The sequence below is a fragment of the Ammospiza nelsoni genome, chromosome Z (assembly GCF_027579445.1).
Source record: "Ammospiza nelsoni isolate bAmmNel1 chromosome Z, bAmmNel1.pri, whole genome shotgun sequence".
Taxonomy (NCBI): Eukaryota; Metazoa; Chordata; class Aves; order Passeriformes; family Passerellidae; genus Ammospiza; species Ammospiza nelsoni.
The window spans coordinates 25,411,706-25,424,124 of NC_080669.1; positions in this window are offsets into that span (position 1 = coordinate 25,411,706).

A 12,419-nucleotide genomic window follows, 5' to 3' on the forward strand; every position below is an offset into this window, starting at 1 on the left:
AGAGGGACAGGATCACCTCCCTCAACCTGCTGGCAATGCTCTCCCAAATGCACCCCAGGGTGCCATTGGCCTTCTTGGCCCCCAGGGCACACTGCTGGCCCATGGACAGCTTCTTGTCCACCATGAACATGAAGGACCCCCAGGTGCTTCTTCACAGAGCTGCCTCCCAGCAGGTCACCCCCAGCCTGTGCTGGTTGTTCCTCCCCGGGTGCAGGACCCTGCACTTGCCTCTGTTGAATTTCAGATGTGTCTTCTCTGCCCAGCTCTCCAGCCTGTCCAGGTCTCACTGAATGGCAGCCCAGCCCTCTGGGGTATTGGTCACTCCTCCTGGCTCTGTGCTGTCAGGGAACTCGCTGAGGGAACTCTGTCCCTGCCTCCAGGTCACTGATGAATAAGTGGAACAAGACTGGACCCAGAACTGACCCCTGAGGAGCCCCTCCAGCTACAGGCCTCCAGCCACCTCCTGTGGCACTGGTCACAGCTCTCTGAGCTCAGCCATTCAGCCAGGTCCCAATTCACCCCACTGTCCTCTCAGCTAGCCAACACTTCCTGAGCTACCATGAGCATGTTGGGGAAACAGTGTCAAAAGCCTTTGCTGAAGTCAAGGCTAACAATCACTGCTCTCCCCTTCTCTCCTCAGCCAATTGTCCTACCACAGAAGGCTACCAGACTGGTCAGGCATGATTACAGCTTGGGTGAATCTGGTTACTCTTGATAACCCTCTTTTCATCCACATTCTTAAAGATGACATCCAGAATGAACTGTTCCATCAGTTTTCCAGGAATGGAGATGAGGCTCACTCACTTCCTGGGTCCTCCTTCTTGCCCTTTTTGAAAGAGTGACATTGGATTTTCCCCAGTCCTTGGGGATCTGTGATATTCTCCATGACCTTTCAAAAATGATGGATACTGGATTAACGCTTGCAAACTTCAGTATTCACAGGTACATTCTATCAGACTTCATGGTTCTGTGAGTTTCGAATTTGCTTAAATGATTTCTAAATAAATCCTCCTCTACCACAGAGAAGTATAGAGTCATTTTCCAGACTTTCTCTCTTGCCTCCAGGGCCTGGGATTCCTAAGGATAGGCATTAGCTGTAAAGAGAGAAGTAAAGCGGGCACTGAGCAACTGTCTTCCCTCTCTCCTTCATCACAAGAGCACCCACCTCATTCAGCAGTGGGCCCTCATTTTCCCAAGTCTTCCTTTTGCTTGCCTCCTGTTGTCTTTGACATCCCTTGCCAGATTCAATTCCAAATGAACCTTAGCACACAGCCCTGCATGCTTCGATATATTTGCAATATTCTTACCAAGTGGTCTATCTCTTTTTCCAGACTCTGTAAAATTTATTCTTCTGATTGAGTTTTGCCAGAAGCTCCTTGCTCATTAATAAAAGCCTTCCACCCCCTTTGCTTTCTTTCTTACTCAGAAGTATACAATCATCTTGCTCCTTGCCCATGGAGAGGGTGATGCTTTAATCACAACAAGCTTTCTTAGGTGTGTTTTCCCTCCAGGGCTTTTTCCTATGATACTCTATCAAGCGTATCCATGAGGAGGCCAACGTCTGCTCTCCTGAACTCTAGAGTATTGGCTTGATGTGCACCCTTCCTGACACTATAAGGATCCAGCCAAAGCTCCCACTGGTCCTCACATTCCACACCAGACCCTCCCTGCTGTTAAGAAGATCCAGCATAGCATCTCTATTTGTTGGCTCCTCTAATGCTTCCAGAAGAAAGTTATCATCAACACAATCCAGAAACTTCCTGGTCTGCTTGTACTCTGTGTTGTCCATCCAACAGGATTGAGGTAGCTGAATTGCTTATCTGTCTAGATGAGAGGGGCTCATCTGCTCAATGTTCCTGGTCAGGCAGCCTGTAGTGAGCCCCTGCTATAATGTCACCTGTCTCTGCCCTGCCTTTAATCCAGATCCATGAGCTCTCAGCTGGCTCCTCATCCATCCCAGGGCAGAAATCCATCCACTTCAGCATGTTCTTGGCACAGACAGCAACACTCTTTCCTTGTCTCTCCTGCCTGTTTTCAAAAGGATCTGTAACCTCTCATTCCAACGCTTCATAGGAGTGTTGGCTTGTAGGAGCCACCCTACCATACCTTTGTGGTGCCTCTTAGCCCATCTCTAACTCCTCTTGCTCATTCCCTGTGATGTCTGTGGCATAAATTCAGTCCCTGATGAAGCAGACCTACTGGCTGGAGTGTCAGGAATTCCTTCATAACTTTTCATGTATTCTCCTCCTGACCCGCCCCAAGCTCTGGCCATGTCTCGCTGACTTCCCATCAGACTGGAAGGACTAAGAGGGACTGAGGTTCCAATCCCCTGACACCTTGAATTCAAAGCCCTCTTCACCAGCCTGGCAAGCCTATGGCTGAAGATGCTCTTCCCCTTCCCTGGCAGACAGACCCCATGAGCCCTCAGTACACCCAGTTTCCCAAGGTGAGTTATGTGGTCCAAGAAACCGAAACCTGGACTGAGGTACCAGCCTGTAACCATTTGTTGATTTACCTGCCTGACTGGCCCTTTCAAACACCTTCCCTTTGACTGTGAGGATCAATGAAAACACTGCTTGAGCTCCAGAGTCTCTTACTGGGACTTTCCAGGGCTCTGCAATCATTGATGCTCCTCAGAATACTTTTGGCTCCATCACAGGTGCCCACATGCATCAACACAAGCAGCAGTTAGTGATCAATGGACTGGGCAAGCCTTGGTAGTCTCTCAATGACAATTTAAGAGGAACATTTAAGCTCAACACACTAAAATAAAATATTTTAATTCAACTACCTATCCACATTGGAATACTTCAGAAAATATATGCAAAAAAAAGTTCAAAAGCTGCCTACTGACCTATTTCTGAACTTTTTGTTTCCTTCTTAATGGTTTTATTCTTCCCTAAGAGACATTCCAAGAATTGTTCTATGGAAGACAGCAAAAATCTTGCTTTCTGTTTGCTTTAGATTACAGAGTGGTCTGCTTCCTTAATATTTTTCAAACATTAAGACCCTCCTAGACACTGTAGGCTATCCAAAAGAACATCTGATGTTTTGTTCTGATATTTATATAGTAGTTTATATAATACCTTTTTTCTTTCATTCCTTTGTTCAACCCAACCCTCTAGCCAGACCTTGGGAAACAATTCCGCATTGACCAGTGTTAGCAGGAACGTCTTCTGGGTTTTTGCTGCTGCTTAAATTTTTTTTTTTTAAGCTTTTTTTTTAATACCCATTTTTGAGATAGAAAAAATATACTGTTGCTACAGTGCTACATAGTTTTTATTAACAAAAACATGTCTGCAATCATGCAATATTTTTTAATTCAGTGAATGCTTAATGCAAGAAAAGTTTAAAAATATTTGTGTGGCATTTCTGGATTTTCAATTCTATCTCCTGCAGGAATGCATGCACAAAGGGCTTGAGCTAGAGTGGTAGTATTTGACAGTGCGGAAGAACAGTCCAGTACCAAATTCATGTATTTTTTGCAACAGATTTTGGCTCTTAGCTGATAGTCTGTAGTGAATGAATTAATTTTCTTATTCCTTGTCCCTTCTCTGCCATGCTGCTGATGAAGTGATATTTGCATGAGAGAGCCTGTGATGCAGTACAGATTGTATAATTATCCAAAACTGCAACTTCAACCTTAAGACAATCATCTTCCCTTTCCTGTCTACCACCAGCACTTAATGATGAGTTGAAGGCTTGGAGGTGAAAATGCCATCTACAAGACAAATTTTCTGCTTCTCAAAAATATATTCTGTTACTCCCACCAAGCCAAAACACAGAAAAGACACAAGGTCTTTGGTTCAGCATTGCTCTGATCTGAGGGCACCAGGGGGGCAGGGAACTGTCAGTGACACATGGGAAGGGGAAAACAGGGTGAGGTTAAAGATCCACGAACCACCATGCTCTGCTCCTGCACTTTTCCTGCTGTTCCAGGACCAGAGCCATTAGAGGTGTAACCAGGAAACAACCCTTCTGAGGGGCTTTCTTACTGAACAACTGAAAGACTAATGGGCACGTGATGCCTAGAGAGGCTACCTGGAACAAAGACTAGGCAGTGTTAAAGGAATAAAGAAGGTATTTATTAAAAAGGCCTCCAAAGGATACACCTCGGGCTGTACAAGAGCCTGGCCAGGGCTACACCCAAGACAGACCCAAAATGTGTGTGTCAGCAGTTTTCACACTTTTATAAGTTTTGGTCCATTTACATATTGGGGTTAATTGTCCAATTACAGTTTCAGGTTATGAAGTCCCATCCTCCCAGATTGCTCTCCTCCATTCGCTGTTGTTTACACTTTTTGGGCCTGAAGCTGCAGCGGTATCCTTGGTTCTCAGGCTGGAAAAGGATTGTTTTGTCTAACTAAACTGTGAAGACAACTTGCTAACACTTCATATGAAGTTTGGAGTTATGTAATAATGCAGTAGAGAGTCTGGAAAATAGGAAAACTAAAAAGGCATCCTCTTCCTCCTTTAAAGGCTTGCCAAGGTTTTTACCTTGTCAAGTCTCTATTCTAAAGGTCTACTAATAATAGGTATTTAATAATAATAAATATCTAACAAGAGTAAATATCTAATAATAGATAAATATCTAACAATACTAAATATCTAATAAGCACAGTGAGAGTCATGGAAGTCTCCAAAGCTGTCGAAGTGCAGCTAGCCTCTATGCCCATGGCATGAAAAATGAACAGTGTGAATGGAATAGCACATAAACCCCCTATGGTGAAAGTGAATCCCCTTTCCTGCAGTTACTGAGCAGTTAACAACAAGCACTTCCATTGTGAGAGGCAGTAGCAAGGAATAGTTTGCCTTTCCTTTTGCCTCTCCACCTTCCACGCTGGGGATGGGTACTTTCATTCGTGACATGGGTGATTCACAGGGAAACCATTCCAGTTGTGTGGAAGCATCATTGCCAGCCCACCTCTCTGGCACTGTTCCTGTTCTCCCCCTGTGACAATATTGTCAAGTTAAAGCAAACATGTTCAGGAGCAGATGTGGCGGAAAAGAACACTAGGAAAAGTCAATACGCCTCTGCTTTAACTTGTCTGGACAAATCCCCAGCACACTTGTAATTTTTTTCCTTTTGGTCATAATCATAGTTTGCTTGAAGCTGCAGATTAAATTTTTTTCCCCCTAATGTAATATTGAAAATGAAGGGGATTTTCAAGCTAGAAGGCAGTTTCAGTTCTGTTCAAAAGTGGGATAGAAGTTGATTGTATCCCAGCCTAACAACCACGGCTTAGTCATTAGTAATATCATAAACAGAGAACAATCATTAACATTTACGTATGAACTACTGAAGGAAATGCCCTCCTGGTGAGAGATCAGATGTACTTAAAATGGCTTTTTAGTAATGTGGCAGCACTCTAAACCATGCAAAATAAGCATAATGAAATTGAAACCTTGTCAAGTACTTCTCAAAATATCAAGAGTGTCAAAGTGTGCGCCATATTTTGACAGAAGTATTCTCGTAAAATATTGTGGTAGTTGCTAGTAATTGCATTGAACTGCAATTTAGGATATTGCTGGACTGTTGACATGAATGTATTAGCAAAATTTGAAGGCCCTGTTAACTTGCAATTATTTATTACTTTTGAATTATAGCCAACAGCTCTGTCCAATTCATTTAATAGCATGGCTGTGTATTTTTCTCCGGCATACTTTTCTTTCCATGAGACCCTCTCTTTCAGTAAACAGCTGAGAAAAGAATCTACATGACGAGCAATGTTGTGGTTCCCCTATACTTCAAAACTGCCTGGGTTAGGATGGCTAATATTTTCTGTAAGTCTGAGTTGATGACATATATTGTGTTAGACACTAAGAAATTGAGACGTCTTTTCAGCTCCTCAGTTGCAAAGGCATCCTTTGCTCAGTTTCTGCAAACAGAAAAAATTTGTGGTTCTTTAAGTTTATGGGCTCAGGCCTCCAAGCTCCTGAGGAATGTCACAAAATTTTACAATCAGCTTAATTCAGAATATTGTAATGATATTGTAATTCCTCCTTTTCACAGCACATGGGCAATCCACTGGAACACAAGCAAATTCTAGAAGTCATTCTTTTCAGAGTATTAAAATGCCTATAGCTGCAAAAACATGCAAAAACCCCCTCACCATTTGATTAACTAGTTCTTGCCAGTTTCACTAAGAGTTACTGTAATGCATTCAAATTAATTAAGTGAAATTAATTCATTTAAGTAACAAACTTCCTCTTCAACATTGTGTAGTACATGATCTCTGGGTTCATGGATGTTAAAAACCCTTTTTACTGCTGAAACCCACATGAGTACCCTGATTTGGAAAAGAGACTGGTACCTGTGTCTTGGGGAGCTCCCTTTCTCTCTGACTGAGGGGAAAAATTTGCCTGGAAAACCAGTAGTTCATTAGGCTAACAAAAGGTAAGAAGACAGGTTAGCAGCTCCCCAGGCCACAGAGAGGACCTCCTGGGGAACAGGAAAACATAGGAGTTTCATTTCTCACCACAAAACTCTGCATTATAATGTGTGCACGCTGAATACATGAATGTCCCTTTCAAGACAGCCCTAATTCAGTTGTTTCTTTCTCAACACTGTGCACAGGGGACACGCTGCATGCTTTGCACCAGCAGCATGGGTTGCAGCATCGTGGAGGGTTGGCTTCGGTGTGACGCAGTGCCTAGCTTTGCCTTCCTGATGTGACCAAGGGCACTGTCCAGTCCTTGCACAGAAGGGGAAGTAGGGCAGAAAGACTGTGGTGATGAAGGAGTAACTTCCTCTCTGTTGGCAATGTGTGACAGCTTGGTAGGAGAATACAAATTCTCCAACCAATATAAAATCATAGGTTGACTTGGAAGGGACCTTAAGGATCATCTATTCCAAACCCCCCTGCCACGGGCAGGGGCACCTTCCCTTAAACCCATTTGATCAAAGCCCCATCGAACCTGGCCTACTGCCTTTGGCAATTTCTTGGTACTTGCACACCAAGCTGCTGAGAAAGAGAGATTATACATCACCACATTCTCCTGGTCAATAATATGGAGCAGTGATGGCTCTGTTAGCAGAAGTCATTTTCATCAAGCAGAAGTCATTTTCATCAAGCAGAAGAGAAAAACATTCCTAGGTAGTTGAGAACAGGTACATATTACAGACTCCATCTAAAATGCAATTTCCCAATAGATGCCTGATTGAGACCAGCTGGCAAAGACCCACAAGCAAGCCATGCAAAGTTTTTCTCTGCTGTCTTATGGTGGTTGTGCTGTAACAGAAGCCAGCAAGAGTTATATAACCTAGGCCAGGGCTCCCCTTACTTCTCTGCTAAAGCCATGGCACATCCTCAAACTGCCCAGAAACATCAGTACCCTGTCATTCTGCAATTCCTTTGTATCATGCCATCTGTACGGAATCCACACACTCATTAGCTCATGATGAAAACAGGGAAAAAGGTGAGTTCCTTCTTGAGTTGTGTGCCTGCAGGAGAATTGACACACTTGCAAATGTCACAGCTTAGATGTGTTGGTGTTTTCTTGCAAGGTGGGTCTCTTTTACACAGCACCTCAGCCAAGGACCTTTTAACACAACCAGCCTCCTCCCTGGGTTTGGTTTACTGTAACATAGAAGCTGGAAGGTCTGCTACAAGGAGCAGCTGGGATGAATATCCCACAGGAAGTGGTTCATGGTAATATCACATTTTACTGGTCGCTTTGTCCTGGTGCTTTGCCTTACTCTCCCTGCACTCTCTGACTCAGCCTCCCTTTTCCAAAAATTTTGAAGTGTTTTGCAAAAAGTAGTTAAGAAATCCCCATTCAGTACATGGGGAAGGTGGTTCATTAGGATCTAAAATTATGACTGTAGTGTAGCTGAGTGGAGAAGGCATTGAAGGTGTATCAACACAGCCCATACTCTTCCAGGTTCCAGCATGTGAGTGACTTCCTAAAATCAGCTACAGAAATAAGCATTTAAAACCTTTGCTGTCTCTTCCAGCCTGAGTTACTGACCTTCAGTGGTTCCTGACCTCCTGCTTTTCATCTGCTAGCTGGAAATGAGTCCTGTACTGCTAGCCACTGCTCTGGAGAATAGTTAATGAACTTAAGTGTTCAGAGCAGGCTGCTCACAGACCTATCTCTCTGCCCTGCTAATTTAGCCGCATACTGAAAAAGACACTGCAGGGAGGAAAAGTAAAAAAAAGATATGCTGGAAGAGGATCCACAGCAATTTCTGACTCTCTGACCCACTCTGATGCCATGTTGGGAATAGTAATCCAGGACTTGCTGATAAGGAGTTGGACTGTAGAGAGAGGCCTCAGATTCTCCACTGGGACCTAATTACATAAGGGCCTCTCTGCCTTTTCCCCTTTCTATAACCTGTGATGCTCAGGGTTACACAAGGAACCACAGAATTAATTAGGCTGAAAAAGACAGCCAACACTCATCATCCAAAATGGAGAAGCTCTGACTGAACCTTGAAGAAGGACAAACAAATGGGCTTTCTTATACTCAGCATAACAAAATCAGACTTTTATTGAAGAGAGAAGGAAAACTTTGGTGTCAAGATCCATCCCTGGCAACGTAGAGAGCACTCAGAACAAACCTGCTCTTTTTCTGAATCACTATGCAGACTCGTGTACGCTGATGGAGTGACAGAACTCTACTTTCAGATGCACAATGTTACTGTGAGATGCAAAAAAGGAAACTTGTTGGCCTCCTGCCACCTAGCTCACTGAATAGTGATTTTTTTCCCTCACATTATGACTATTGCAATATTTTGTATGTATGTTCACTGTCAAGTACTGCATAATATATATAATAAATCATTTAACACAGTCAAGTACTGCATTAGGAATAAAAAGAGGAAACATTTTGCTTTCCAGCTTCTATATTTCCTATCACTACTACTTCAGTCATTTTATCAGAAATTAGATTGATTTTTTTTTCTGCAGAAACACATTCAGAAATGCATCTGATGGTCTGGAAATAATTTCTGCTTCATGCTTTCATTTGTCATGTCTTTGCAGCTTTGTAACTTGCATTCCCTCACTAGTTATTTCTTCCAGAAGACAGATTTTTACTACAAAACCTGAGCAGAACATAGCAGATACTGTATCTTTTCAATACTTGTGCTCAAGCCATAAAATTGATTTCTACACAAATGAATAAGTAATAAAGATATTGGTTAGTAAGAAAACAGTTTAAAAGGTGTAATGCTCACCGTAGTATCTGAGCACAAGTTATTTCTAAGGACCTTGGAACATCACAGAAATCATCTACTTTGTTATCATGTTAGCTACTCAATTTTAGCAAATTTGAACTCAGTGATAGTATTTCTGGTATTATTTGCAGACTTTCTCCAAGTCTGCAAATGCAGAAAGATCTGCCATATTGCTCAGGGAATTGTGATTCACTTTTTATAAATTTCTTCACTTTTTTCTGGTCTGAATTACTGTAGCTCTGGATCCTAGCCATGGCTTTCTTCCTTCTGCTTTTGTTCACTACAGAGAAGAAAGGCCTGTGATAATTTCTAGAGGTAATGCTCTAGAGAGTGACATCAAGTTGATTCCCTTCAACATATGAGATAGACCAGGCATCTCAAATAACCTCACAGTAAAGGGAATTTTACTGACTTTGGGTGATTTCTGTAGCTCTTTTCTGTCTCACTTCACAGGTTTCTAACACCTTTTTTGATGCCTAATGCTGCATACAGCCACGACAGTCCCCCTGCTCCTAGTTTGTTCCTGAATATATAACCCTAATTGTCTTAGAGTGCTTCTTTGGAAGTCCCAGCTCAATAAGACTTCTGCCGTGATCCATTAGCTCCCTTGCAGTGTGTTATAGGATATAAATCTCCATTTTGCAAGAAAAGCTTATTTACCTCTCTTCTGGGATATTCAACCTGTCATTTTGCTGAATAAAAACCCATAGTGTTCGAATGAGGCAAACTACCAAGCAATACAGACGTCCCAGTTTAAAAAGAATGAGGTAGAGGTCAAGAAGCTTTATTCTAACATATTTCCAGATGAAACTGATTCTTTGAACATTACCTGTAGCTGGCTCTTCATGACGTCTTTTTTTAAGGAGGCCTATCAGGGTGATGTAGGAAAGTGCATGGTTGGGGTAGTGGGAGAGAGCTCTTCAATGAACATCCATTCTCCTGCATGCACTTTTCCCTGGGTATCACTCACTGGGATTGAAAATGCCTTCAACCCCTAAAACCTTGGGCTGGGATCTGTTGTATGGCCTTCAGGTGCACCTTTCAGCCTGTGGACTCAGTGAGTCAATTCTGCTTTGAGAGACAGATCCCCAGTTACACCAACACACCCTCTGGTCTTTGTTCACACATCTGTTTTCCCTCACTCCAGTTTTAATCTGAGTAAAATCTCTGATTTTACTCAATACTTTTCTTTGGCTTTAGCAACAATCTGTGTCCTTTGCTTTCTCTTCTGGTTAAGGGAATAATGTGGGAGGCGTTTTATCCCAGACTAGATGCTTGCTCAGCTCCAAATTACCTCTGCAACTCTCTAGCAGAGTTACAGGCTGCTGGATGACATAGAAAGAGAGGGTCTGCAGGGGTCCTCTGGCATGAGTGAGAAGGCTAAAATGGCATGAGTGAGAAGGCTAAAATGTGGTGTCTCACTAAGCTGGTAAGGAGTGGGGAACAGGGCTGGAATGCCTCCCAGGCTTTTCAGTACTTTTTATCTCCCAGCCTGCACATTTTTCCTTAGCCTCTCCAGGAGCACTTGGGGTCCTGAATCTAGTCCCAAAGGGGTTTCTATAGCATTTTCCTCATAAAAAATGATTCCACAAGGCCCTCTAACTACTCTCAAACTGACAGACCACCAGCTGTGTTAAGATAACATGCCCGTATTTCTTAAATACAATGAAAAACAAACTGAAGGAAACATACTTGTTAAACTTTTGAGTCATCACCAGTATCGGCTGATTTGCAAAAGCAGAATCACACCACCTGAACCTAGTCTTTACCTTTGGGTTTGTACTTGGTACTAATAAGATTGACATGCAGGCACCAATTCAAAGAGAGAATGGACTGCCACCAAAGGATAGCATAGAGCTCCTACAGTATATAAGATTCTGTAATTTTATCACATGCAGCTGCTCAAACAATAATTCAAGATGGGTTAGAAATGCTCGAGGACTCAGTCTTTTCAGAGTGCTTTGATTTGGCCAAAGCACACTTTTCAGAGTGCTTTGATTTAAACACCAGTTTAAACTGGTGACCAACACAAGAGTTCAAGGAGTGGAAAGGTAATCTGCTAGTAGCTTGAGAAACAGCTCTGTCAATCAGGCTATCCTGGCTTTATCACCATTATCATAATTATGGACAAAGTTGCTATATGTAGATGAGCCAGCTCTCTGCGCAAGCCTCCTAAAAAGTGTCTGCTCCCAGCAATGGGGTACATGCAGAGATGTGTGAATCTCTTCCACTGACTGTGGCTACAAACCTGAGATTTGCCTCAGCTTCAACAGGCTCCTCTCTCTTCCCTGGCATGCACATCTTTGGTGAATCCAATATGTGTATGCACAGGTCCTTGCACAATTGAGCCACCAGGTTACTATTTTAAGTGATAAGTAGCCTAACCAACTTCTACTGGATGCAGTGTATCAGAAGGATTATGTTGTATTCTGCTGCATGTGATTACTGCAAGGACCTTAGCCAGTTATACTCCGCAATCATGCTCTTTGGAGGGCAGCAATATCTGCTTTGCCATTTTCACACCATTACAGGCTCAGTATAGGTACTGTCATGAACTCAGGAGAACAGAACATAAACAATTCCTTAAGAGTAGGACAAATATTTTATTTGCAGTTTTTCCAAAGCAAAAATGGGATTGACAAGAGTGCAAATGCTTGGTATCCAGTAAGCGACAAGACATAGCCTCTACTTAAACTCATTTCATAATAACTTCTCCCTAAGAGGAATATTAACAAAAATTACAGGTGTAATGGATTAGCAGAAGTGGAGTTTAAGCTGTTGTTTGGAGAAAACCAAAATCAAAAAGAGTATAAACTAATTTTTCTGGGTGGAAGGTGAGTAACAACCTAGGCAGGCAGGAAATGTATTGTTTCTGATGTAATATTGGACAAGAAGATACAATCTCAAAAGGAAATTACTTCCTCAGAAACATATGGGATGGCTGGATAGGCTTTCTCATAAAGTTCTTGATCACCCTTCTCTGCTAGCCTTCCTTCCTTTCTCTATACTTCTATCTTATCTGTTTTCCCAGGTACTCTTTGGGGCAGTCATATCTTGCTGCTCTTATTCTTACCTGTCCTTTCTGCATCTTGAGAACAAAGCCTCTACAATGTGATGGTTGCAGACCCAGCTCATGTGAAGTGCAAACAGCATCTTATCTTGATATGAGACCAACCTCTCATCTCTTTTCATAAGCAATATTCAGTAAAGGTACTGCTGCCATGTACTGTGCAGGAAT